The 24,613-nt window shown below is 31.8% G+C and overlaps 1 long non-coding RNA gene across 1 annotated transcript in view; it reads left to right on the forward strand.

Moving 5' to 3' along the window:
- LOC129219211 (uncharacterized) overlaps positions 1-24,613 on the forward strand; it is a 483,500-nt gene that overhangs the window by 204,839 nt on the left and 254,048 nt on the right. Inside the window, exon 2 of the long non-coding RNA XR_008580380.1 lies at positions 2,649-2,754. This is a non-coding gene — a long non-coding RNA (uncharacterized LOC129219211). The remainder of the gene's footprint in view (positions 1-2,648; positions 2,755-24,613) is intronic.

The raw sequence follows: 24,613 nt of genomic DNA on the forward strand, positions 1-24,613 counted from the left end.
ACTATTTTGTGGCCTTAGATCATTCTCCTACGTGGTGCCTGAACCATTGAACTTTTAATGATTTTAATACTTTTAGATTATTTTGTTTAAAAGACAAAAGAAAAGTATCTCACATGAAACTATATATTGGGTTTATTATTTTTCCTTAACCATAATCATGAAGCATAATTATCTGTCAATATAGATGAGATGACGTTTTTACTGTTATCCGCTTCTATCACTTAGGTTCATGTACCGTAGACTCTCGCATTTCTTTGGCAATGTGCATCGAACTCTTGTAGTTTTAGTGTGCCGTGTTTTTACTTTAAAGAGCCCCCTATTACTCTTTCGTTGTACCCTATAGTCTTTTTCGAAGTATTACCACGCAGGCACGTCGCTTCTTTAAGTACTACGAAGAGAGATCCAAACGTAGTGCCTCCAAAATCTTTAAAAACTTCATCAATGAATTTTCAACAGCAGACTTTAGTACAGATCATAGCTTTAACATTCCTCTACTCGAAACTACCGTTCTACATAGACCCCATGAATCGGTACACATTTGCGTCCTCGTGAAACACGGGTATCAAAACCGTTTTGGAAAAAATTCAGGGGCTTTCTTGTTGAACCGGGATTATAAAGTTCTTGGGAACACTTTTAGCACAAACTTTTTGATATCAGGAAGTCAGAAATTATTCTTTAAATACAGTCATAAAAGACGCTAAATGCATGACTAATATTTTGAACTGTAACGCGTGTGTTGCCTCGAATCAGTTCGTCAGCACTTTCTCGATTTGCATCTGTGACTAATGTTGTTGACCAGTTTATATGAAATTAATCTTTCTCCGTTTCTAAATTTCTTCAAAAAATGCCCCACATTGCTAATGTCCATTGCAGCATCCCCTCATACGTTCTTCAAGCGATAACGAGTTTTCTGAAGTGCACAACATTCATTTGCCAGAAATTCAATGACAAACTTTTCTATTAGCTTTAGCTCCATGGCTCTAATCTATTAATTTGAAAAATATTATACCTAGCAGTAGAGTAAGGTTACCTCTTTAATATACTGCACTGATAGTCTATTATATGTAAAAGAAATAAAATTCAGATAAATAACGGCATTACTTTTTGCCCCCCCCCCCCGTCTTTTCGTCCCTCTAAACATCGTTAAAATTTATCATTAAAGTTTATTTCTAAATGATTATAAACTAACAGTTTTTCTCTTAATACGAAATCTATATAGACATAAGAGAAATTAACTTCTAAAATTATTATGCCAAATTCAGCTGATGAAAATCACACAACATATTATCTTGTTCGAGTAGTTACGAATTTACACATATTGGATAGCAGTTTTCAAGAGTTCAGAATGTTGGAACAGGTGTTAACACAAAGCTATTCTTCTTTTCTGCTAAGTTTGGAAGATGCGGCACTGCTTTTGACGGAGAAGTTGGAGCCATATAACAACCAAATTGTCACCTATGATAATTTCAAAATGTAGCTTTTATATCAGACTCGCAGACTGCCATTCAATCAGTCAGCTCTATCCACGCTCCGCTATTAAATGATTGAAATCTAATGAAAAGTGACACTCTAACCATTTAAGCCTATATGGACATGATCAGGCAGACTGGCTCACCAAAAACGATTATACTCTGACTCATAGAACTGAACGAGATACTTCTTTCCATACTACTGACGAATTATTAAACAAGTTATAACGTCCAATGTACCATGATGAACTCTCTTCTAGAAAAGTGACTAAATGCGGTAAAAGCGTGACGGTCGCAGAAAACGGCTGATCTAAGTGCCCTGGTGGCAAGTAGTGACTTAATGAAGGATTTGTACATACCAAATGCAACTGATAAGTTTAAAACTATATTTTGGCCATTTAAGAAAAAATCCAAGCATATCATGGGAGTAGATAGTGTGCGATCGAGTCAAATGAGGAAATAAGAAAAAATAAATAAAGAAAAGAAGCGAGTTTTTATCCCCCCCCCCCCCCAAAAAAAAAAGTACCAGTTAGTCGAACTGTTTCCAAATACATATTTCATACTACTTGTTTTCTCGTAATTTATAACAGGTTCTTTAAGAAACAATAGAGATCATTATTGTAAGGAGCATATAAAAAGATTGCACCCCTTTTCGAATACTTGTGTAAAAAAATGAAAATGATAAATGTTTCAGACTAACAAGAAGATAAATACGTTTAAGATAAATATAGAAGATAATTACGTTTGATATGATAGGGTTTGGGTTGGTCTTTGTGAGCTGAACTGGAAAAACTTATAGCATGACATTCTCATCACATCGAAAGTTGGAGAATGATTGTATAATTTTGTTTTTAACTTAGTTTCGACAAACAAATGCTATTTTTCATCATAAATTTGACTTGTAAACTTGAGCATTTATTATTTTTTTGTATCAATCAGAAATACATATAAATACATTTATGTTACAAAAGGACGATAATTAATTTAGGAAGAAAATTAAAATTTATACCAATTTGATACATATTTTAAAAAGTATTTATGAGAAAAAAAAGACTTATAGCATTAACTCGAGCAATATTTACATTGGTTATGAAACGTATTTTTATTATTTTAAGCATATTTTTTTCTTTATTATTTTAATTGTCAGTAACGTAATGTTTTTCTCGTTTGTGCTTTCAGTTGTTCCTTAAAACCATTGTCAATGTCGTGTTAAAACTGTGAGACCATACTTCCTACTAATACAATTGGAATACTCAGGTGCAATGTAGCTGCTACGCTAAACAAGGTAATAGTTTCTCATTTTTTACTTTTACCATATTGTATCCATTATATTTGGAAATTCTTTTTCAGAGTGTATAAATTGGTAATTAGTCTGAGCTATTCCTTAAACTAAGTGTAAGAAGATTTTTTACGGAACACTTTTTGAATTACATTAAATAATCCTTTCACCGTTAGACAACCAAAACGTCTTCGGGGAATATGGACTTACGTAGAGTTTCAAAAAAAAAAAAAAAAAAAAACTGTATAACAGACCATAACGGGACACATGTGTCCCTCAAGTGCAAAACTTTATTTGTAAACTACAGCGTGGAAATAATCAATAAATTATGTTTTTGTCATGTGATTCAGACATCAGAATTTTAATATTAGCAATAAAAGTTATTGTTTTAAAAATATACTATTTTCTGCTTTTTTTTTAAACAAAAGCAAACTTCCACGTTCTACCACAATGCTGATGGCACTGAAAGGTGTAAAAGTTGTCTGTAAAAAGAGCATATTAGGCAAATAGGGTATTGTCCGTTTTTTACGAGAAGGCACTTCGTCACAACCCCTCGAACGCAGAGTTCCATTGTACGCGGGGGTGATCGGTAAGCAATCCACGCGCTTCTAAAGTAGATAAACCAGACATCCTTAACTTGGGCCTGCATTTTAATGTGCAAAAAAAGTCTTAGTGTCCTTTACATCACTTGCTTCACTTGTCTGATGTCATTTTAGTTATTTCTACGTATTAAAAACTGCTGCTTTTACAACAAAATGCTATGATCCGAATATACCTTCTGCCGAAAACAGCGCAATAGAAACATCGGATACTACGTGACGAGGGAAAAGTCAAAACCTTCTTCTGAAAAACGGACAATAGCAGCGGCAATGTTATCTAGTAATGTCAACATTACTAGAGCGTAATAGAGATAACGCTCTAGTAATGTTGAAAATATGCAAATGGTTATGCTAGTAATGGACAGCACAGAACAAGGAGGATGTTGTCAAAATTGCATAATTGTAACATCTAAATTTTTCATAATATTGGTGTGCAACGTGTTTTTAAAAAAAATCATACATGTTCGTTGGTGTAATATTTATGCCCTAATTCTTTCTTTTTGCTATATGTCTACGTTTATCCAATGTTCTTTGTTGTTTTTTTCAGTTCTATTGCACCATAAAAAGTCTTTTTTGGCGTTGGTGCTAAAAGTGACATTTGCTAGGGTCAGAATGGGATGTTACCTGCTCAGTAGCGCAACTTGCTTATTGCTGTAACTAGGCATTCTAAAAAGGCTAGCTCTCTCTCTCTCTCACAATAAATAACTTTTTTCCTTAAAAACACTTCTTATTCAAAAGCTGCTGCTATATAAGCAAGATCGCATGTAAAACTTTCAAAACAGGGTCTTTGACTTATACTACAGAGAAAAATGCGTTGGGACTGTAGCAAGTAACAAAGCAAGAAACAAGAAAGCGTAATTAGAGAAAAAAACGCAACTAACGAAGTAAGAATCCGTAAGGAAAGAGAATGAGCAAAAAGAAAGACGGAAGAGCAAGAACGTGCAAGTAAGGGAAGTAAACAAGATAAGAAACGGGTCATTTCATGTCAAATCAACATTTAAAATAATAATAATAAAAAAAAAACTGTATCTCAGATTTTCATAAAACTTTTAGAAATTTTCATTTTTGCCATTTTAAATTTTTTTTTTTTTTTTTTTTTTTTGCAGTTAAAAGAGAAATAAAATCGATCATTGAAAATTGATCTTAATTTAATTTTTGTAATTCATTAAAATGCGCTTTTTTACATTGCCAGCAGTGTTTAAAATGTTATAACTTAAGTTCTACGGGACCTATAGAATATTATCATACAAGCTCATTTTAAATATAATGAGATACTGCCGTGTGCAGGTAAACGGCAGTATCTACAAAAATGAGTTTTTGACATATTTGAAGAAACGCGGTTTTCATTTCCCACAAATTTCAACAAAATATCGATATTTGATTTTAGGTGATTTCACATGTTTATAGCGAAATATTTTTTGGGTAGTCTGTTTCATTTTGATTTTGCAATCAAATTTTTGAACAAAGGGGATACTGCCGTTTACCTGTTCTTCGCACTAGTAATTTTTACACTTTTGACTGGTAATTTGCAGAACTGCACAATATAATATTGAATGACCAATAATTACAGATTCGAAATAATACGGAGTAGATACAATATTACGAAGTATATTTATTGCAAAGTGAACAACCCTTTTTATTTTAAAACATAAATAAATACCGTGTATACACTTGATATAAATTTGATATAAATAAATTAAGTGTAACTAAAAAATAAAATGAAAATTTTATTTTTTTTTCAAAAATGTAAATAAATGCCATTATTTATATGTATATATAAATGATTATATATATATATATATATATATATATATATATATATATATATATATATATATATATATATATATATTACACACACAATATATATATATATATTACACACACACTATATATAATATATATATATACAGTGTGTGTGTTGGTTATAAATTTATTATTAAAAAAATATAACTTCAATCTGTATTAAATGAAATGATCTACATCAACTTGAATTAAATTTAATACAATAGCATTTACGTACCTACTCAGATAACAGATATACTTGCAAATTTAAAGAGTCCTTGCTAAAACAAACTAAGTTTTGTAGTTTACATTTTTTGACTTTAATAAAATATTGAATAGTAAAAAACTTCAGATTTTTTTTTCTTAATTTATTTTTTCTTTTTCTTTTTTTTACGCATATACTTAATCTTCTGACCCATCACTGACTGAAAAGAAGAGAGAAAAAAATAAAATGGAAAATTTTGCGGTTACGGCAGAACGGTTATGGGCAAAAAAAAAAAAAAAATTAAAAAAAAAAAATAATCAAAAGAATTTTCAGTTACTGCCGTTTGCCTGCCCACGGGTGAAAGTGTCCGTTCCTCCATGATCAGGTAAAGTGCAGTAAATGTATTCTGCCGATTACCTGCAAAATGTAGCAAAAAGCAGTTACTGCCTTTTACCTGCCCACGGGAAAATGTTTTCGTTCTGCTGTGGGCAGGTAAAAGTGCAGTAAGTACATACTGTCGACTTCCTGCACGATATTGCGATAAAAGCAGTTCCTGCTAATTACCACTGATAAAAAAAATTCTTTTTTTTTTCTGCGACAATGAAATAAACATGTTTCTACCATAAACTATAGTAATATAGATTTCAAAAATGCAAAAAAAAAAAAAAAATCGAAAATTCTGCAGTTATTGCCGTTTACCTGCACACGGCAGTACAGGCATCACTCGTATAACAAGGTTAATTCGTTCCGTGTAGTATCTAAACCGCGTCATGCGAGACGTTTTTTTTTTTTTAAAATCACTTTTTTACTTCTTTTTAAGCTAATTAACCATGTACATAGTAAAAATCATGTCAACATGTACCGTGTGGTATCGAAGCCGTGTTTCTTGTTATATCGAAACCGTGTTATAAGAGACTTAGAAATAGTATGAATCAAGGGATGTGTACCGTGTAAAATCGAAACCAAGACTTAAGGTACAAATTTTATAATCGCTAAAATTTCGGCTCAGTGGAACATGCAAACGAAAACTGACAACCAAAACATACAATGGCTCACTGATCAGAATTAAAGTTGTGACAAACGACACAACGTAATTATTTTACATACCTAAAAACAAAACTATTATGAACAACAAGAAAAAACTTCATCGAATTTCATGACTAAGAACAAAACGCATTCTGTCAGAAAAACAATCTGAGCTTTTCTATAGCAATTAAGTCTCTGTGAGCAACAACGAAACAAAATATAAAATAAAATAAATAGAATTATTCTATTTACTTCAATTGATATTTTGTTTCGACTACATTTTTTTATTTCTTGTTTGCCAAATTTGGCTTAAAAGTTTTATCCTGATGTTATATTCTTACAATGCATTGGAGACAAAATATTTTTCAAGAACCCTGATGAGGAAAATAAAGTATTTAAAAGTTAAAAATTAGTGTTATACTGGAAAAACAAACTTTCGAGTCGGAGACAAACAATTTTTCGACTAAGTTTCATAAAAACAAAGTAAAAACTTATTACAGTTGCTTTCATACATTTTTTAACAGTGTATTAAACAAAATGAAGATTCATCTTTTTTAAAAAATAACTTTCGAGTTATATCAAAACCATGAAGTATTAAACTCGCGTTTCCTACGGTGTAATATCGAAACCGTGTTGTAATAATCGCAAAATTGGTACCGTGTGATATCGAAACCATGTTGTACAAGTACCGTGTTATACGAGGGATAACTATACTTTAATTTGCTGTGCAACTTAATTGCTTTTCGAAAAAAAAAACATCTTTTTTTTACAAAATTTTAAAATTCAAAATGTTTGAAATAGTGTCTTGTAGAAAAAAATGAAGGGTCACGGGGAGGTATGATCACAGTCTACAATGCACAAATTTTCTTCAATACGTTTTTAAGCTAGAAATCTCGAGTCTTTTCCAAGTTATTCATTCTTCCGTGTTAAAATTCATCACTCTGATGTTTTTTGCGTGAATAATATTACTCGAAAATACTATCTGCAATATTCTACGTGTTCCCATAGGTTAACCAGAGTTTTCACAGAAAAATGGACTTTCATCGTTCTTCCCCGCAGCCCCTCATATATATAGAGGTAGTGTGGTCCAAAGCGGGTAGGCATTCGTATGCTACCACATAGTGTGCAAGAGGCCATGCATACATATGCTGTGTTTACCTGAGCACCTTCGAGTTTCAATTAATCCCAGTGAAGTGGTATGACGTAACCAGACTTAAAATACAAAAAATGATACATTTCTGGAAAAAAAACTGAAGGTATGTAGATTGTGATTAGTCGAAGACCAGCTTTTTTTTTTTACTGCCAATAATGTTACGTTATTCTGACACCATTTACCTGTAAACTACAATGGTCATTTCTTTTTTTTCTTTTTCAGTTTCAGGTTATAATTATTGAAGTAAGAAACGTGCTTTTGGTCAAAGGGTGGGTAGAGCAAAGCGGGTTTATACGGCTTTCTATGTGCTTTGTCGGCAAATTTACTATTTAAATAGGATAAGTATAACTTTAAAAAGTTAGTTTCTATGATGACAATTAGGAAGTCTATTGATTTAATCAATTAGTTCTTAATGTTTCATAAATAAATGTGTTGACTTATACTTATCTAATTTTAAATTGAAAATCTAACTTTTACATTTAATTTTATATCGGCAGTTATCCTAGGCAGTTGATTCAATAATTTATTACTTCATATATGACTGACAAATTAACCAAATAACAATTAGTTAAGCTTACCCTCTTTACCCGAACAACGTGCCAGCTTTAGGTTATTCCTGGTAGGGCAAAGCGGATTTTTTGAGTGCTTGTAATGTTTGATAATAAATAAATATTGGGTATAAAATGATGCAAAAATCACTTTTATTTTGAAGTTCAAGGTCCCTTCTAGTAAATAAAACCATAATTGTTACATTAAAAAGCCAAAAACTACAATTTTCGATCGTTCTTCGTTAACCTACCCGCTTTGGGCTACCCTTCCTACATATGCTTGTTATGTGTGTGGTCTTTTTAATGCATTGGGAACAGTAGGAACATGAAGGGATCAGCTGTTAATAATATCAAATAATGTTAAGAATGTACAACAGCAAATAATGTTTGAATGAATATTTTTGCTATAAATTTCTTAAAAATGATTGAAACTCACGTTTTATACTAGATATAGGGTTGTATGATAGATCATTTTTAAGAGTTTTAGTCTTTTTTTAAAAAAAATTGTAACTTAAATGCTTTTCGAGAAAAAAAATTCCAAAATATTATTATTTAAAAATGCAGGAAATATAGAGATAATGTCTTAATTTTTAAAAAAGGAAATGATTTTTAACGTATTTTATGGATATATACAAAAAAAATCAAGAACAATCCAAGAACAAGAGTGAACAATTAAGGAATCAGCAGTTCCTAAAACCTTAAACAAAAATTTCAAAAAAAAAAAAAAGTCCTGCATAATTGCTGTAACTACTGATTCCCTGATATGATCCTTCTCTAAAAGTTTTTGTATGCTTTCTTCAAAGTACTTAAAAAATATTAAATCTTTTTTTTCTTTTTCAAAAATTAAAAAAAAGCGTGATTTTAATTTCTTTTGAATTTTTTAAATTTAATGCTCTGTGAAAAAGTTCTCTAAAAGTATTCGAAAACTTGCATGAAATTTAAAAGCATGCTATTCCCTTTAAAACGAGCTATTATACCGTTTTGTAGCTGCCATAAAACTGGAGTTACGATGTTTTTAAAGCAATTTTTAGCTAAAACTGCAAAAGATGACTACTGATTTCTTCACGGTTTCACTCTGAGTTTTTTTTTCGTTCTATTCATTAAATGCATAAAAGATTTAAAATTTCCTCAAAACTTTCAAAAGACAATGTCTCTAAAAATTTAGAAACATGAAATTTTAAAACTTCCCGAGTGTTTTTTTTTTTCTGAAAAGTAGTTACATAGCAAATAAAAATGAATATAATTTTTTTTAAAAATGAGCTTTTATGCAACTTTTTCGCCTTTAAAAGTTGTCACAGCCAGCCTTAGTCCCTACTACCGTTTTTAGAAAGAAAACTTCATTTAGTTTCTTTTCAACTTATATTAATTCGGAGTTTCCAAAAGTGTGAATGAAAAAAATGTATAAGAGAAATTTCAAATAATACTTGTATACAGATTTTTTTTTCTTTTCTAGAATTAAAACTCAAAATTTCAGTTTTTTTTTAATATTTCACTTTAAAAAAAAGCCTTTTTCATACGCGTCATGCTTAAACAGTTCACATAAAACTGATCTGTGCATTTTTTTATGCAGTTTTAAGACGAAACTAAACGAACAAAAACATGGCTTTAAATTTTGTTCGTACCAATGGGTTTTTTATGGCTTACATATAACCTAGCTAGCACATTGATCATAACTTTAATAACATGTGATAAGTTTAAAAAAATAATGGTTATCTTCCCACTATCAAAGAGTAGAAAAAATTTCCTCCTTGTGCTAAGAAACAATTTCTTTGAAAATTTTTCTTGCCAAGATGCCAATAACGAAAGAAAAAGAGAGTAACATTTCAAAATTTTGACAAGAAAGCGGGGCTAAGAGAACCCTCAGAAAGCATTACACGTTCTTGCTGCAGGGAGAGAAATAGTTGTTAAGCGCAAGCAATGCAAGCATATAACCATAAACTTCTTTCAAGCACAAACCCATAATAGCAAAAAAATATTATTTCCCGGAAGAACTCCCCTTCCATTTTCGGATTGATTTCCTAGTTTTCTTCGGATATCCGGTATTTAACTATTGCAACACAGGATTACCATAAGATTTCTCCTTGTATGACCTAAAGAGTTTTCTCGTTGTCAAGGACAACGACCAATAAACCTTTTGTTGATCTGTTGTGGATGATTTTTATGGCTTTTCGGAGGCTTCATTGAACTGATATTGTTATTGGGAACATTAACATGCAAATATGGGTTCATTCAGCGAATCACTTTATCAAGATTATTCTACTGTAGAAAGGATATTTTTAAGAATATATTTTATGTATTTTCAAAACCTGCTTTATACGAAAAACGATTTTGTTTGATATTTATAACGTTTGAATGAGATAAGGTTATTTTTTGAGTAAACTGAAAATAGGAATTTTTCATACAAAAATGCTTATCAGATTTAAAAAAATTTCTTTTGAAATATTAATATGGGCTATTCCATGTGACGGAACAGGATATTTTGAGTAGTTTTATCACAAGATTTTGTTCCATAAATACAAATATAATACAAGTTAGAATTTTTTTTTTTTGATAGCAACACAAAAGATTTGTCATAAGAAATTCGTAGAACATCAAAAGTTAGTCAATTTGAAGAAAATAATTGTACGACATGCAATTAAATGCCCGTGAACGGGATCCATACGAGTCCCGTTCCGTCACGGGCGTTTTATTGCGTGTTCATCAATTATTTTCTTTAAAAACGATAAATTTAATGTTCTACGAAACTCTTATGAAAATGTCTCACTATTGCTATCAAAAATAAAATTTCTAGTTTGTTTCATTTGTACTTATAAAACAAAATATACTGAAAATTATGCCGTTCCACCAAATGGAATGGCCCATATATCAGTTGTTATCTTTCCATATCAATCATAAATAATGTAAGCATAGTAAACTAAAGTTGTTTCAAAATCTTTTCAGATTTTTTTTTTACACAGAACTTTTCTAAAACATTTAAGGAAAACTAATCAACAAACTATAGAGTGATAAAAACTGCTTAAGGCTTTCACGGCCGGCGCGGCCTCAAAATGAAGAAATAACGTTGCCGGGCTTATTGGCCGTGGTCGAAATAGAAAAGAAAATCCAGACGTTTCGTGAAGCTCTGCGGCTGACATCATCAGTGGATGAGTCTTCTTGAAGATTCATCTTCTCTTGTCTTCTTCAAAACAAGTCTTCTTGAAAACATATGGGACGCTCTAGTTTTTTTTTTTTTACTTAAAAATGCAGTATAGTAGAAATAAAATTGCTCGTTTTATATTGATGAATATATATTTCCTACCTGTGCAAAATAAGAACACAGAAGAAAACCAATTATTCGAACTAAATTTGAAAAAATAGCTTTATTTCACTCTAAAGAATTATAATTTTCCCAATTTTTTTTAATAGTGCAGTAATATTTTTATCGCTTTTTTGTTCTGTAGGCAAAGAAAGCGACACATTATTGGACCATAAACTTTCTTAACGAAATTGAGACTCGAAATGTGTTAGTCAGTCATTACCATTTCATTATTCTTTTTTTTTTACTTCACTTTTTTTTCAAGCTTGCTGTAAAATTTATTTGTGCGATTCTTTGAGAGAATATTTATCTACTGCTATTTTCTGCATCAAAATACTTTCACAGTTATCAAGAAAATCAATGTATCGAGAAACTCTTGTTGATGCTTGCGAAATATATTTTTCTATTCATAAAAATTAACTTTGTTTTTTCAGGATTGTAACATTAAGGAGTTCAGAGTTCAAATTTTAGGCAATACGAGCAGCAATCTAGGCCCTTTTAGCAATTATCAGTAACTGATTATCAGCCGTGTCACATTGCACTATGAAATTTCGTTTTACATAAACGTGAATATTTCGTTAAAGAATTTCTTTCACCTTATCTAAACCCAATTTGATTCAGAAAATGTTCGTATCACATACACTGCGCAGCAAGTAAGCCTCAAAAACCATTTCTTTTTTATTTTTGAAAAATAAACTTTAAAATGAAAAACGCTTGCTTACGTCATACCAAATACAGCAGGAACAAGCCATTGAGAGAGAAAACTCGTTAAAATCCGAAAGATCCCTTAAAATATTCAACAAATTGAAAGACATTCTTACCGTGGGCAAAAAATAAATTTTCATACTTGAGTGACGTTCAGCATGCGTTTTGAAAGTCTAAATAATCTGACAGAGGATAAAATCCAACTCATCCTTCCTTTGACATTCCTATCCCGAGATATCACTACTTTTTAAAGCTATCACTTTTGCAGTCTGCCATTCAATTTATATTCTTTCCAACTGCAAAAAAATGTGACACACTATTTCATCAATTGCTTTTATGATGTTACATATCTCAAAGTATATCATTGCGCTGACAAATTCCAATTTGGTTGGATTGAAATAATCTAACGACTTTTATTTATTTCTAATTTGGTGTGTCTACGTTTTTTATTTCATTTTGTATCTTCATCTCTTTTCTTTTTGGCTGTTACTTCAGAGTTCACACCTGCTTCAGTAATATTTTTGGTGGGTGGATTTTAGAATTTAAAGTACATTTAAGAATTATTCTTTTATACTTAAAGATAAAACCAAAGCATGTAGTCAAAAAGTAAATGTGCAACTGGGGCTAACCACTGGGGCTAAAGGACGCATTGAATCAAAGTAGGTATCGTTCGAAAGCGGGTGACAAGGGGCTATTTATAAACTAGTTGTCCAAATGACTAGTTGAATGAATTAAACCAAGCAAAGAATATCCTGCTCTGCTGATTATTGACAATCATAAATCTCACATAGCTTTGCAGGCTATCTTATATTGCAGTGAAAAAACATTATCATGGTTGGGTTGCCATTTCACACATCGCATCGTCTCTAGCTCCTGATGCGTCATTTTTCTGCCCATTAAAAACCTACTATAGCCAAGCATGTGACAACTTTATGGTCATTCATCAAGGACAAACTATCACAGAAAAAAATATTGTTGAGCTTTTGAGCACTGCTTACTTCAAAGCAGCTACAGTTGGAAATGCCGATAAAGGGTTTGAAAAATGAGGTATCGAGTCTCATAATTTTCTTGTTTTTAGCGGACTATGACGTTGTTGGCTCTGAAACTGAGAATAATAGTGCTAATCCTCCGACCTTGGAAGTAGAAAACCAACATATAAATCCTCCAGACGAAGCAGAAGTTATGGCAAATGCTGATTCCGTTACACCAAAGAAGCATGTTAGTAAGATAAATTAATACCTTTGTGCTGAACAGTAAAGTAAGACAAAACAACGTTAGAAGAAGCACTGTCGGATGTCTTTTCATCCATAAGCTCATTATTTTTTGCATTGAAAAAGGCGTTCCCTGTAACGCCGAAACACGTGTCTGCTGTAATTTACAAATTTGTGCTTCTTCTAACGTTGTTTTGTCTTACTTTAAGCATGTTAGTGCTTTTGATTTCAATGCATTTGCTTAAAGCAACCCAATGCGAGAAAACAAAAACTGAAGCTCAAACATTCTTACAAGCACACCCATCAAAGAAATGTCAGAACAAGGAGCAAAGCAGAAGAAAAAAAAAGAAATATTTAAAAAAACAGGGAAAATAAGCTCGTGAAGCTAAAAAGGGAGTAAAAAAACTCAAACCATGTTCCTGTAGGCTCAAGTCTATTACTGTGGACCCGTATTCATGCCAAGCAATGCTGTTGCATCAAATTCAAAGAATAGTGTTCTAAGATGCCTTGCTTGGAAAGTGGAATTTTGAGATCCTCCAACAGAAAAATGAATCCAGAGCTGTAAAAGCCAAGAGTGGTGGCATGAGGAATGTTCCAATCATGAAAATTGTATTTTTAATTGTGTCTATTGATAGCTGCACTACTTAACACTTGAACATTACGCTACAACGCATTACGCTTAATTTGATACTTTGTAAGATGTAAAAACACAGATATCATTTGTAAGACTAGGTAACATATTCAAAACATAAAATATGTTCAACTGTTTTCAACGTTGTCATCTTGCCCCTAGGTCAAAGTCATCTTGCCCCAGTACTGGGACAAGATGACGATTTGTTAAGGTTATGAAAAAAATAAAAATATCCTACGTTATTTTTATTTGAAAAAATAAATGGCAATATATTTAATACTACAAAGGATTACTCTAACAGCTCATGTAAAATTAATTTTACTATCCTTAAAAATAAATTAATAAACCACGAAAATTGTTAGCATAGTCATCTTGGCCCCGGTCTCACCTACATCTTTTTTTAATGTTGACAGATTACCTAAAAATTAGGTAGTTTCATATTAAAGTATTGACTTACACCCTGCTATTTTAAACCCAAGCTGTTTGAGTGTTGAGTTGTTACTAAGGGAACTTTCCGATAAATGTCTACCGTGTGTTTTTGTGATAATGTTCAATAGAAATGTGAAAGAGAAAAGGTATTCTCTGTTTTAAAAGGAATCCTTAAAAATTCACAGACGCGTAATAAGGGTTGGTACATAAAAAAAAAAATCTTTTGCATAATGTGAAGCCTGAAGAGGCTAGCTCGCTGAACGCTGATTGACATCCTGTAAATTTCCTGTTACTTCCGTTTTTAAAATTGCTAGGAAGCCTTAAGTTCGAACGAGCTTGAGAAATAAATGCATACTTACTAGAAGAAGAAGAAAGGTATGGAAAAATCTAGTTGAAAGCTTTGAAAAATTGTTGGAACAAATATGAATATAAACATCTTCAACCACTTTAAAACATAGGTTTTATTTTATTTGTGCTTGTAAATACGTTCAAAAAACTGCTACTGCGCATATGCTTTCATTTGAAAAGCAATACTTTTAAGTGAACTTTACTTCAAGTATACAAAAATTTCTTTTGGAACGGGAGACTAAAGTAAATATTTTACCATTTATGTTTAAAATTTTGTTTTGCTTGAAATGCTAAGCTTTCACATACAACTATAATATATTTTCCTAAATCGCAAAACATGCATGAACTTGATAAATCGTTCGAGAAAGTCAGATGAAAGCTGAATGTTTTTAAGCATACAGAAACCTCTGGTGTAACTTTAATCAGAAATGAGTCAGACGCTACGCTATAGTTTCATTACCATGGTGTAACCTTCTACAAGCGATGTGTAACTTTACACCAGTTACATCAGTGAAGTTTCTCCAGAGCAGTGGAGGCAGCTAAGCTGCCACCGATTTTATCGAGTAAGGTTACTCAATTTTTTGCAGTGCAGTATTACTGCCGATCTTTCTAATTCGCCAATGTTTTTGCTTCCAATAATCACCTAAAAATTTATAATTTTTGTAAAAAAAAAGTCATTTTTTAAAGAATAGATGCCTTTATGTAGCTTTAACGTCAAAAAGATCGCAAATTATTTCCATAGAAGGAAGAATAACAATTAGCAAGCTATATACCCTAATAAAGCTACAGCAATTCTGCTTAAAATTCTTTCTAAAATCACAAGTCACAAGTTTACTTCCTTTTACAAAAAAAGGAAGTATTGTATTCGCAAAAAAAAATCACTCAAAAATGACCTTAATTTCCATTTTACTCACCCCCGAATTAATATTGAGTTTTTTTTTTCGACTCGACCACACGTGGATTAAGTGCCTAACTACGTATAGACACGCAAAATATCCATAATGACGATTCCCGAGTTAATTACAACGAATTTTCTCGTGACGTCGTCTATCTGTACGTATGTATGTGGATGTGCGTATGTGCGTGTGTATGCCGCATAACTCAAGAACGGTATGTCCTAGAAAGTTGAAATTTGGTACGTAAACTCCTAGTGGGGTCTAATTGTGCACCTCCCATTTTGGTTGCAATCGAGTGTTTCTAAAGGGGACTTTTGCCCCTTTTTTGGGGGAAACCATTGTTAATTTCGATGCAAACTCAAGTGGTGGTATAATTTGGCGGATACTTGGCGACATATCGCCCGTCTTTTGGTCGCCAAGTTTTGTCGCCAAGTTAGTTACAAATTTGGCGATTAAAAAAAAAAATTATTATTTTTTAAAAATCTGGTTTCAATTTAGCTACTGTTGGTGATATGTAGAGAATTAACTATTGAATCACATTAAAATTACCAATTATGGGGAAATGATATTAAGTTGGTGTAAAAGGAAGTCATGTGATGCACACATCAGCTTGTTTCTATAAATGCAGACGCACATACATTTTATAACAAATTTGACATTCGATGCACACATCGATAAATTAATAGATTATTTTGAATTTCTCACGAGAAGATGGAAGCCAGCGAACGAAAAAAATAATTTTAACGTTGTGTGGAGACCTGAAAAATGATCCTTACAATTGTTGATAAGGAATTTTGTTAAAAAAAAGAGCACATTTTGTGCTACTTTTCTTTAATACAAATCTTAATAATTAACTAGCTGCGTGCCCGGCGTTGCACGGGCTACGTAAAAAACGAAAGAGATGTCCAATTGATGTTTTTGCATTACTCTGACATCAGTTTCTAAAGCGCTAAGGAGTAAATAAATACGCGTAATGCAAGGTTTGCAAAACACCAGTAGAGCCTATTTTTGGCAAAAATCTCTTTAAAGTTAATCATAGTTATCAATAATGCAAGTTATGCGCATTTTCAATTAGCACAAAAGATAAAAATACATGCATTATCAATTATAATCTGTGCTCACTTTAAACTGAATTAAATCTGATAGACTATATCTGAAACACTTGTATGTACAATTACGATCAGCTTTTTACATAAAATGACTCATACTTTTTGGTTGCTTACGTGAAACTAAAGCACCAAGACTTAATAAATACCAATTAGCATTAATAAATACCAATTAGCATTAATTTAATGCCAAGTCATCAGATTCGAATTAAACTTTAGTTAAAATCCTTAAAAACAATATTTTTGTTAAACTCTGTTTCACTTAAAGAAATTCAAACAATCTTAATTTAACATGTTCTTTTAACGATACAAACTGTATTTCAAAAATAGAAACAGGAAGGAAAAAGAGAGTTATTACAATTCGAAAACTCACCCATGTGACGGGAAAAAGTTCAACAAAATAAACATAATTAGTCGCACATCCTAAATGTACCAAAATATGAGGTCGGTGAATAATAAACTTACACTACAATCAATAAACATAGCTAAAGAAACAACTTTCATATGCTAAAAAGAGTTAAGAACGTTGAATGTAAAAAATAAAAAAAGGACAGACGATAAAATAAAGTATATGTCCGAATAGTGCAACCAATTTTAAACTAATTTAAAATAGAAGTTCTAGATGGAAACGTTGTTTTAAGATTTGGACAGCAGCCAAAAAATCTCTTTTAAAACAATTATTAGAATTTTACTTGCTCGCGCATATGCAAAATGGCAACAGGAAAGAAATAAAAATTCCTAAATAACGTTATGTTAATTAACGTTTTAATTAATATCTCTGCTAATTAAAGTCGCACAAATACCAGATTGGTCCAATTGTTTTCTTTGGAAAATTTCGAATTGATCGGTAACTCGTTTGACTCCCGATTCGCAGTGGTTCTAGAGAAGAAAGATCTTCAGACAGACAGACAGACAGACGCGAACAGATTTTAATATTATAGTGGATTATGGTAAAAGTACTCAAATCTAAAACCTGGTAAATTTTATTACTACCAGGTTTTAACCCCTTATTATCTATTTTAGAAGGTGTATTGAAGAGGAAAGACAATAGGACACCTATTTTAAATGCTTTTAAAAGTAAAATTTTTTAAAACAGTTTTTTCAACGGACAACAAATTGCGTTTAATGTATTTAAACTTAAAAAATTCAATGAGCAGACTTACATCCTTGTGCGAATAGATGGAATCAAGTCTATCTTTTCACAAAATCACCTTTATTTCCATCATTTAATTATAAAATCAAAATCATCACTTAGTGTGCCCTCCCTCCCACTTTGTCCAGCACCATTTTTACTCTACTGGGCATAGAGTCAACAAGAGCACTTTTCACATTTTGCACTTTTCTTTGAAACCTTCATCTCTAAACCATGTTTCTAGCAAAGCACAAATCATTTTTTTCTTTTGTTGTGCAATCAGATTTTCACTCAATGTCACTATGGCCTGCCTCTCTCGTAGAGAAATATAGATGGCTAACAAAAGAGACAAAAAGTGACCGGATTGAGAAAAACAGCAAGAATACGTGGAAATTTATAACACTTAAACAAAACACAATATTTATGACAAAAAACGTGAGGTTATTGCGCCAATTCAACTGGCAAGCTTAACAGCTGTTATACAAAATGATAGAACAACCTAAAAAACTCGAAAATTAAAGATTCCCAACTTGATTTCCATTAATTCGTACAAGGGTATAGTTGATGACGTTATATATATATATATATATATATATATATATATATATATATATATATATATATATATATATATATATATATATATAGGATTAATTGATGGTAACATGTGTATGGCAACTCTTTCCTATGAAACACACATTTTTATCTAAATTATTATTTTTTTATGTTGTGCACTGTAACAGCAGAAAATTAAAAAAAATTAATAAAATTGCTGTTAAGTAGCGGAGCAACATTGTTATATTAGGTGAGTAGAAGTAAAGAAATCCAATCGTGTTAAAATATAGCTTTTTTAGATAATGTCATTTTAAATTTTACTACCTTGAACCTTCCAATATGTGAACTTTTTACTGCAACGATATATTTAATTCGTGGTACTTTACGTTACATTTACCATCTATACGCTTAAACAATGATTTTGGAACAACATAGCAACATAAGCAATAAAATTCTTGGTCGGGTATTTTACTTTTTTCATCAAAATCTAGAAGTTTAAACTTTTTTGACAAAATAAGATTTCTACGAGATAAATTGTTTTTGCACGGTCTAGTAATTGACTAAGACTGTAATTTAAAACTGAAAATGAAGGAAATGCATTTTAAAAGCTACTGGGGTTGTGAATGGGATCTACATCTTAATCGAGTTTAAATGACGAAAAAAAATACATAATTTATCTCTAAATTTTGAAAAAGCTGTCAGGTAACATACATCGTAATTATCGTTTTAGAAAAAAACACCAATTAACATTGTTTAAAAGTAAACAACCGGCATGTGAACTAAGCCTACTTATTTCAGAATAGTTGCAAAACTTCTCTTTGGAAGTTCTCATTTACGGTAATACTGTTCTACGATTAATAGTATTTTCTTGCCAAAGTATCAAAGAAGGAACAACTTAAAAAAAAGGTCCATTAAAAGGGTGACGCTTTTTTGACATTATCTCCCAAAAACTGGAAGCCCACCAACTTTGATTTGTTCTGCTTTATTTTTAGTTACTTAATTTTTACTATTATATCATTAAGCTATTCATAATTCTCTTGAAAAGAATGTTTCCCGAAGTTTTTAAGTTAGAAACTTTATGATGTGTCATAAAAAATATGACGAACAATTCAAAATTAAAAAAAAAAAAAGAAAGAAGCTATTTGATTAGCAGTTTCAGCATTTTTGTTCCAAAATGTACAAAAAGTAATATGAGAAAGAAATCTATATTTTTTGTACGACTTAACAGAATTTTTTTTTTTTGGAAGTAAAATGATTTTTACATCTAAAATTTCCTCAGTATAGTTGAATTACATTTTACATTACACTTCAACAGAACGGATTTTAGAATGGAGCATTTTTTAAAGAAAATTGCATATTATAGTATGCACAGATCTGAAAATTTTACGGACCCCAGTGCAAGTGACTATGCGGAAAGAAAATTCAAACTGGGAGAGACCGTGATTATCATCAAAAACTCACAGAACTAATTAATAGGTAAACTCTGATTGTCGAGCATTTATCAATAAACGTGCACTGACAAATGGTGCATATAATTTGTCACTGCAAATTTGTCTCATATATCTGTTAGTTTCCTCCGAGTATGCAGTATGTGCTACGGCAAAAAAACATTTATAGTTAACTCTCACAATTTTTTAACAATATTATGATCTGTTCCATACCACACCAACTCAAAATACTTCCTACTTGCCTTCTTTTGTTTCTTTGTTTTGGAAAAGGAAGTGTTATTACCTTTTAACAGGAACTAGTAAATGGAGGGAGCAAGTTCAATTATTGGCTTAGCAACAGCTGAGGCGAAGACGCCAAGTCATGTGACTCAACAACCACGAATGGCTGATATGGTTTGTGTTAAACTAGCAAGAGAAACCTGATTTCCTCCAATGCTTTGCTTTGAAATCCATCACGTGACTTGGGATCTTTGTTTCACGAATGGAAGTCTTAACTCCCTCCATTTTATTTCTTCTCAATGATTATTACCTCAGATAAATTGTGGTGCTGCAGTTTTCTACCATAATACCTCGATGACTTCAAATAAAATCAGGGATTAATTTACATTGGAGCTCAAGAGAGCTCAGATTACGCATTGAGCTTACTTAATGATAATTTGTACATGTTGTGCGGAATTTAGACTATTTACGCATTAAAAAAAGCTCTAAAGAGTATACTGCCGTGAAAAGACAAAGGGGGCGCAAACTTTTCATTTTTCATTTTAAATTTTTAACATCTATTGTACTTAACCTTTACTGTACAAGCTTGCTTATTTGTTTTCCGCTGAAAATAAAACAACGCCAAATTCCAGCATTTTCCTATTGTTAGTATAGAATCCAACAGGCGTTTCTATAAATATCTCAAAAAAATTCATTTCTGCAGATACTGCACATACACTTCTCACGGCTATATACGGTTGCTTCGTTTTTTTTTTTTTTTTTTTTTTTTTTTTGTAAGAAATTAAGTACTCAGTAGGATAAAGAGTTGGAGTAGCTCAGGTAAAACATTTATCCCATCATGCCTGGAAGTTATTTGAAAATGATACCATCAGATCACGAATCTTTAATTTTAAAGCTTCTACGAGTAAAATATCTGCACTAGCCTAGTTTGAAATATGGACCGTTATACAACTATAGTTCATACAACCGCAATCATGTTTTATCAACGCAATGCTGATTTTCTTTTAAGAATTTTAAACCGATATATTGTACATTTGTGGATTAGGTGACTCAACGAATTTCAAGTTTTATCCTTTTTGTTACATAATTTAGCAAATCTATTATCTTGAAAATTTATATATTTTACGTGGGAAATTATCATCGAATGAGCTAAAATATGAATATAAAATTTATATTTTTAAAGTTTATCAGTACAATACGTATTTTATTCGATTTAAATATATCTGTAACCAAAAATAAGTATTATTCCATAGTCTCTTTACGTAAATATTAGATCATAAACATAAAAGGATGAAGACAAACGAGTGGATTTGAAAATGTTAAGATCATATAGATTACTTCTCTTAAACAGAAATTTTGTTAATGACTGGATGTAAAGAAAAGTTAAACACTTATTGTCACATTCTTGGAGAGCTGAATATTTGAAATTTAAACATTTATTTGTAAATGTGATCTTTTTTCCCCAACATTATTTGAAATAAAAAAATTTTGAAAAAAAAAAAAATAGAACCGACTTCAAAATTGCTCTAAAAAGTGAAAAATAATTTTATTCTTTAAACACCATCGATAATACTTTTAAACATAATTTTTGAAGTTGGCGCAAAAACGATCGATAAAATCATTCACAGCCATAACTCAACTACAAGTATAAATTTAACCACGTCCAGTTTCTTCACTACCACATGCATTACGCATTGATGACAGCATATTTGAGTAACGATATAAATGTTTCGTTCCTAACTTTGACGACCTAATAGTAACGAAGCATGGTTACAATGGATTTTATTTTTGTTTTTGCGCCAACTTCAAAAATTATGTTTAAAAGTATTATCGATGGTGTTTAAAGAATAAAATTATTTTTCACTTTTTAGAGCAATTTTGAAGTCGGTTCTATTTTTTTTTTCAAAATTTTTTTATTTCATTCTTTTTAGTGTAAATGTAGATATTTCAGTAAAAGTAAGAAGTTACCTAGTAAGAAGTGCGGCTCTATATCACTATATTGCTTTAGAAAAGCCTTTATTCAAAATTATCATTACAATTACTATTAATGTTACAGTTATATGGCACCAAACTTTTATAACAATGAGTTTCATATTGTCGCGTAGATGAAGATAGCGAAGACAATGTGAAAGCCAAATGAAGCGAATACTCGTTAGTCTCAACTCGAGATCTTAATTCAGAACCACGAATGAACGTTACATCTCCTTATATACAACTTGAAAAAGTGCTGGAACTTTCCAGACTTGAAAAGATACAGAAATTAATAGAACATTCGAGAAAATACGGAAAACAGTAGAAACGAAATTTTAGTAAAATTCACTTTGTCCTAGTCGGGATTTGAACCCAGGTTGCTCGTGTGGGAGACGAGAATTCTACCACTGAGCCACCGTTATCCACGGATGACAAGTGCGAACTTTGCTACAATATCATTTTAATCATTTAATAGGGAAATTTACTGTTTTTTGCCCATAACTTTTTTTCTAAAGAACAAATATGGTCAAAGAAAGTAATGGGACCTAAGTTGAGCCATCCTCTATCCATTAAAAAAAGAATCATCAAAATCGGTTCACTAGGTGAGACGCTATGAGTGGACAAACAAAAAAAAAAAAAAAACATACATACGGTATGAACTGATAACCGCCTCCTTTTTGAAGTCGGTTAAAAAACGGAGCTCACTTTGTAGGAACTTTCTAAAACATTTCATATGTAATATTTTTTTTAACTTAAACCTTGAATTTGACATTTCCATTCCACAGTAATTACTCAGAATGTCAGAATGGAAAAGAAGTGACGCTAATAGAATATTTCATAAACTCATGTATATTAGGGTGGGCCGAACAAAATAGAGTTTCTTCGGAGCACTTCGCCTTAGTGAGGAAAATCTGTGACTCCCTAGCACTAATTATTCTTCTAAATTTTAATCCTCTGAGTGAATATCTTCCACTCTGGCAAGAGGCTTGAATTTTAGAGACTTTTAGGGAAAAAAAAGAGAGATTTTACAAAATATTTCATATTTGCAGAAAAAATTAGCCTTGGAGCTGGAAATTTGTGACTTCTTATAACTAATGTCGAAGCAAATTTTAGAGCTCTGAGTTAATGTCTTCCGCTCTGGCAAGAGACTTGTACTTTATAGATTTTTCGAAAAAAAAAATTAAAGAAAGATAATACACTGGTTATCATTAATTAAGGAAAAATCACAAAAATAGCGATAACTCTCTCAAAAATTAGCCAAACCGTGTAAAATTTCAATATGTTGCTGAGTAAGAATTGCTCAAAAAAAAAAAAAAAAACTGCAATATGGAAATTAGTGGCGCTGAAATTGGAGTGCGTCATCTGTGACAAGCATAAGAAGTCCACGTTTGAGAGCAAGCCTATAAACTGCGCTGTGATACTGTCATTAGAAATCCGAGATAGCCATATTGTAACAATGACTTCCAAGCATTATTTGCTTGCAGAACTACGATGGAGAACCATTGGGAGACTAGAGGCAGGGCAAAGTCAAGCAGAAGGAGCCAGATTGTTAAAATTGAGTCCGTTTGTGGTACACAGACTTTGGAACCAATTTTAAACGACAGATTCGGTTTTCAAGAGGTTAAGCCAATTACGGTCAACGGCTACGACGAGCACCGATGACCAATTTTTGAGGTTATGTGCACGTAGGAATAGAGCCGCTACTCCGACTAATCTCAGTTTCTCCCTTGCTGCATCCACTGGAAGGTTGGTGTCAACGTCAACAGTTTGCAGGAGGCTTTGCGAAAGTGGTCTGTATGCGAGGCAACCAGTCATTTGTGTGCCACTCACACCTTGCAATGGAAGGAACCGTTTACAGTGGGCACGACAACATATCCACTAGACGCCTGATCAATGAAGGGCTTTTCCTTTACGGATGAGTATAGATTAAGTCTATTAAGCCATAGTAGGTGTTATTTTTTGTGGAGATAACCTGTAACCCTTTATCATCCGTCAAACATCCGCGAAAGAGATGGTTATGAAAGAGGCTGTGTCTAGATTTGGAGTGGTGTCTCTTTAGGTGAACGCACAGACCTCCATTTCTTTCCAAAGGGAGCCCTGAATGCTAAGGTTTATAGAGATGACATGTTTGATGCTTATGTGCGCCCATATGACGGGGCAATTAAAGCCCTGGATCCCTTAAGTAGCGACACATTCACTAAAATCATCATAAATAGTTCCTTCAAATATTGTAAAACTCACCTATGTAACGGCACCTAATAAGTTGCTAGTAGTAGTAAAATATTTGCCCTGTTTTTAAAACTGATTTTTCTGAGTTTAAGATAACAAAGCCGTCAAAATTTAAATATACTATTATTTTACTTATTTTTAATGTACATTTTCTATTGTTTAGTTAGTTTCAAAATGTCTCAATAACTGTAGCAAAATTATTTTAAGAACATGTCGTTTTGCCTTTCCTATTCAGAGTCACAACTGACTACAACTAGTCCAGGAGCTAATAGCTACCTGGTGCTAGCATCCCCAGAGGTATCATTTCACTTGGAGGACATTGAGACCACGAGCATATTTAACGTCGCCCATAACGAACCTCGATGGTCGAAGAC

This window comes from Uloborus diversus, chromosome 3, assembly GCF_026930045.1.
Source record: "Uloborus diversus isolate 005 chromosome 3, Udiv.v.3.1, whole genome shotgun sequence".
Taxonomy (NCBI): Eukaryota; Metazoa; Arthropoda; class Arachnida; order Araneae; family Uloboridae; genus Uloborus; species Uloborus diversus.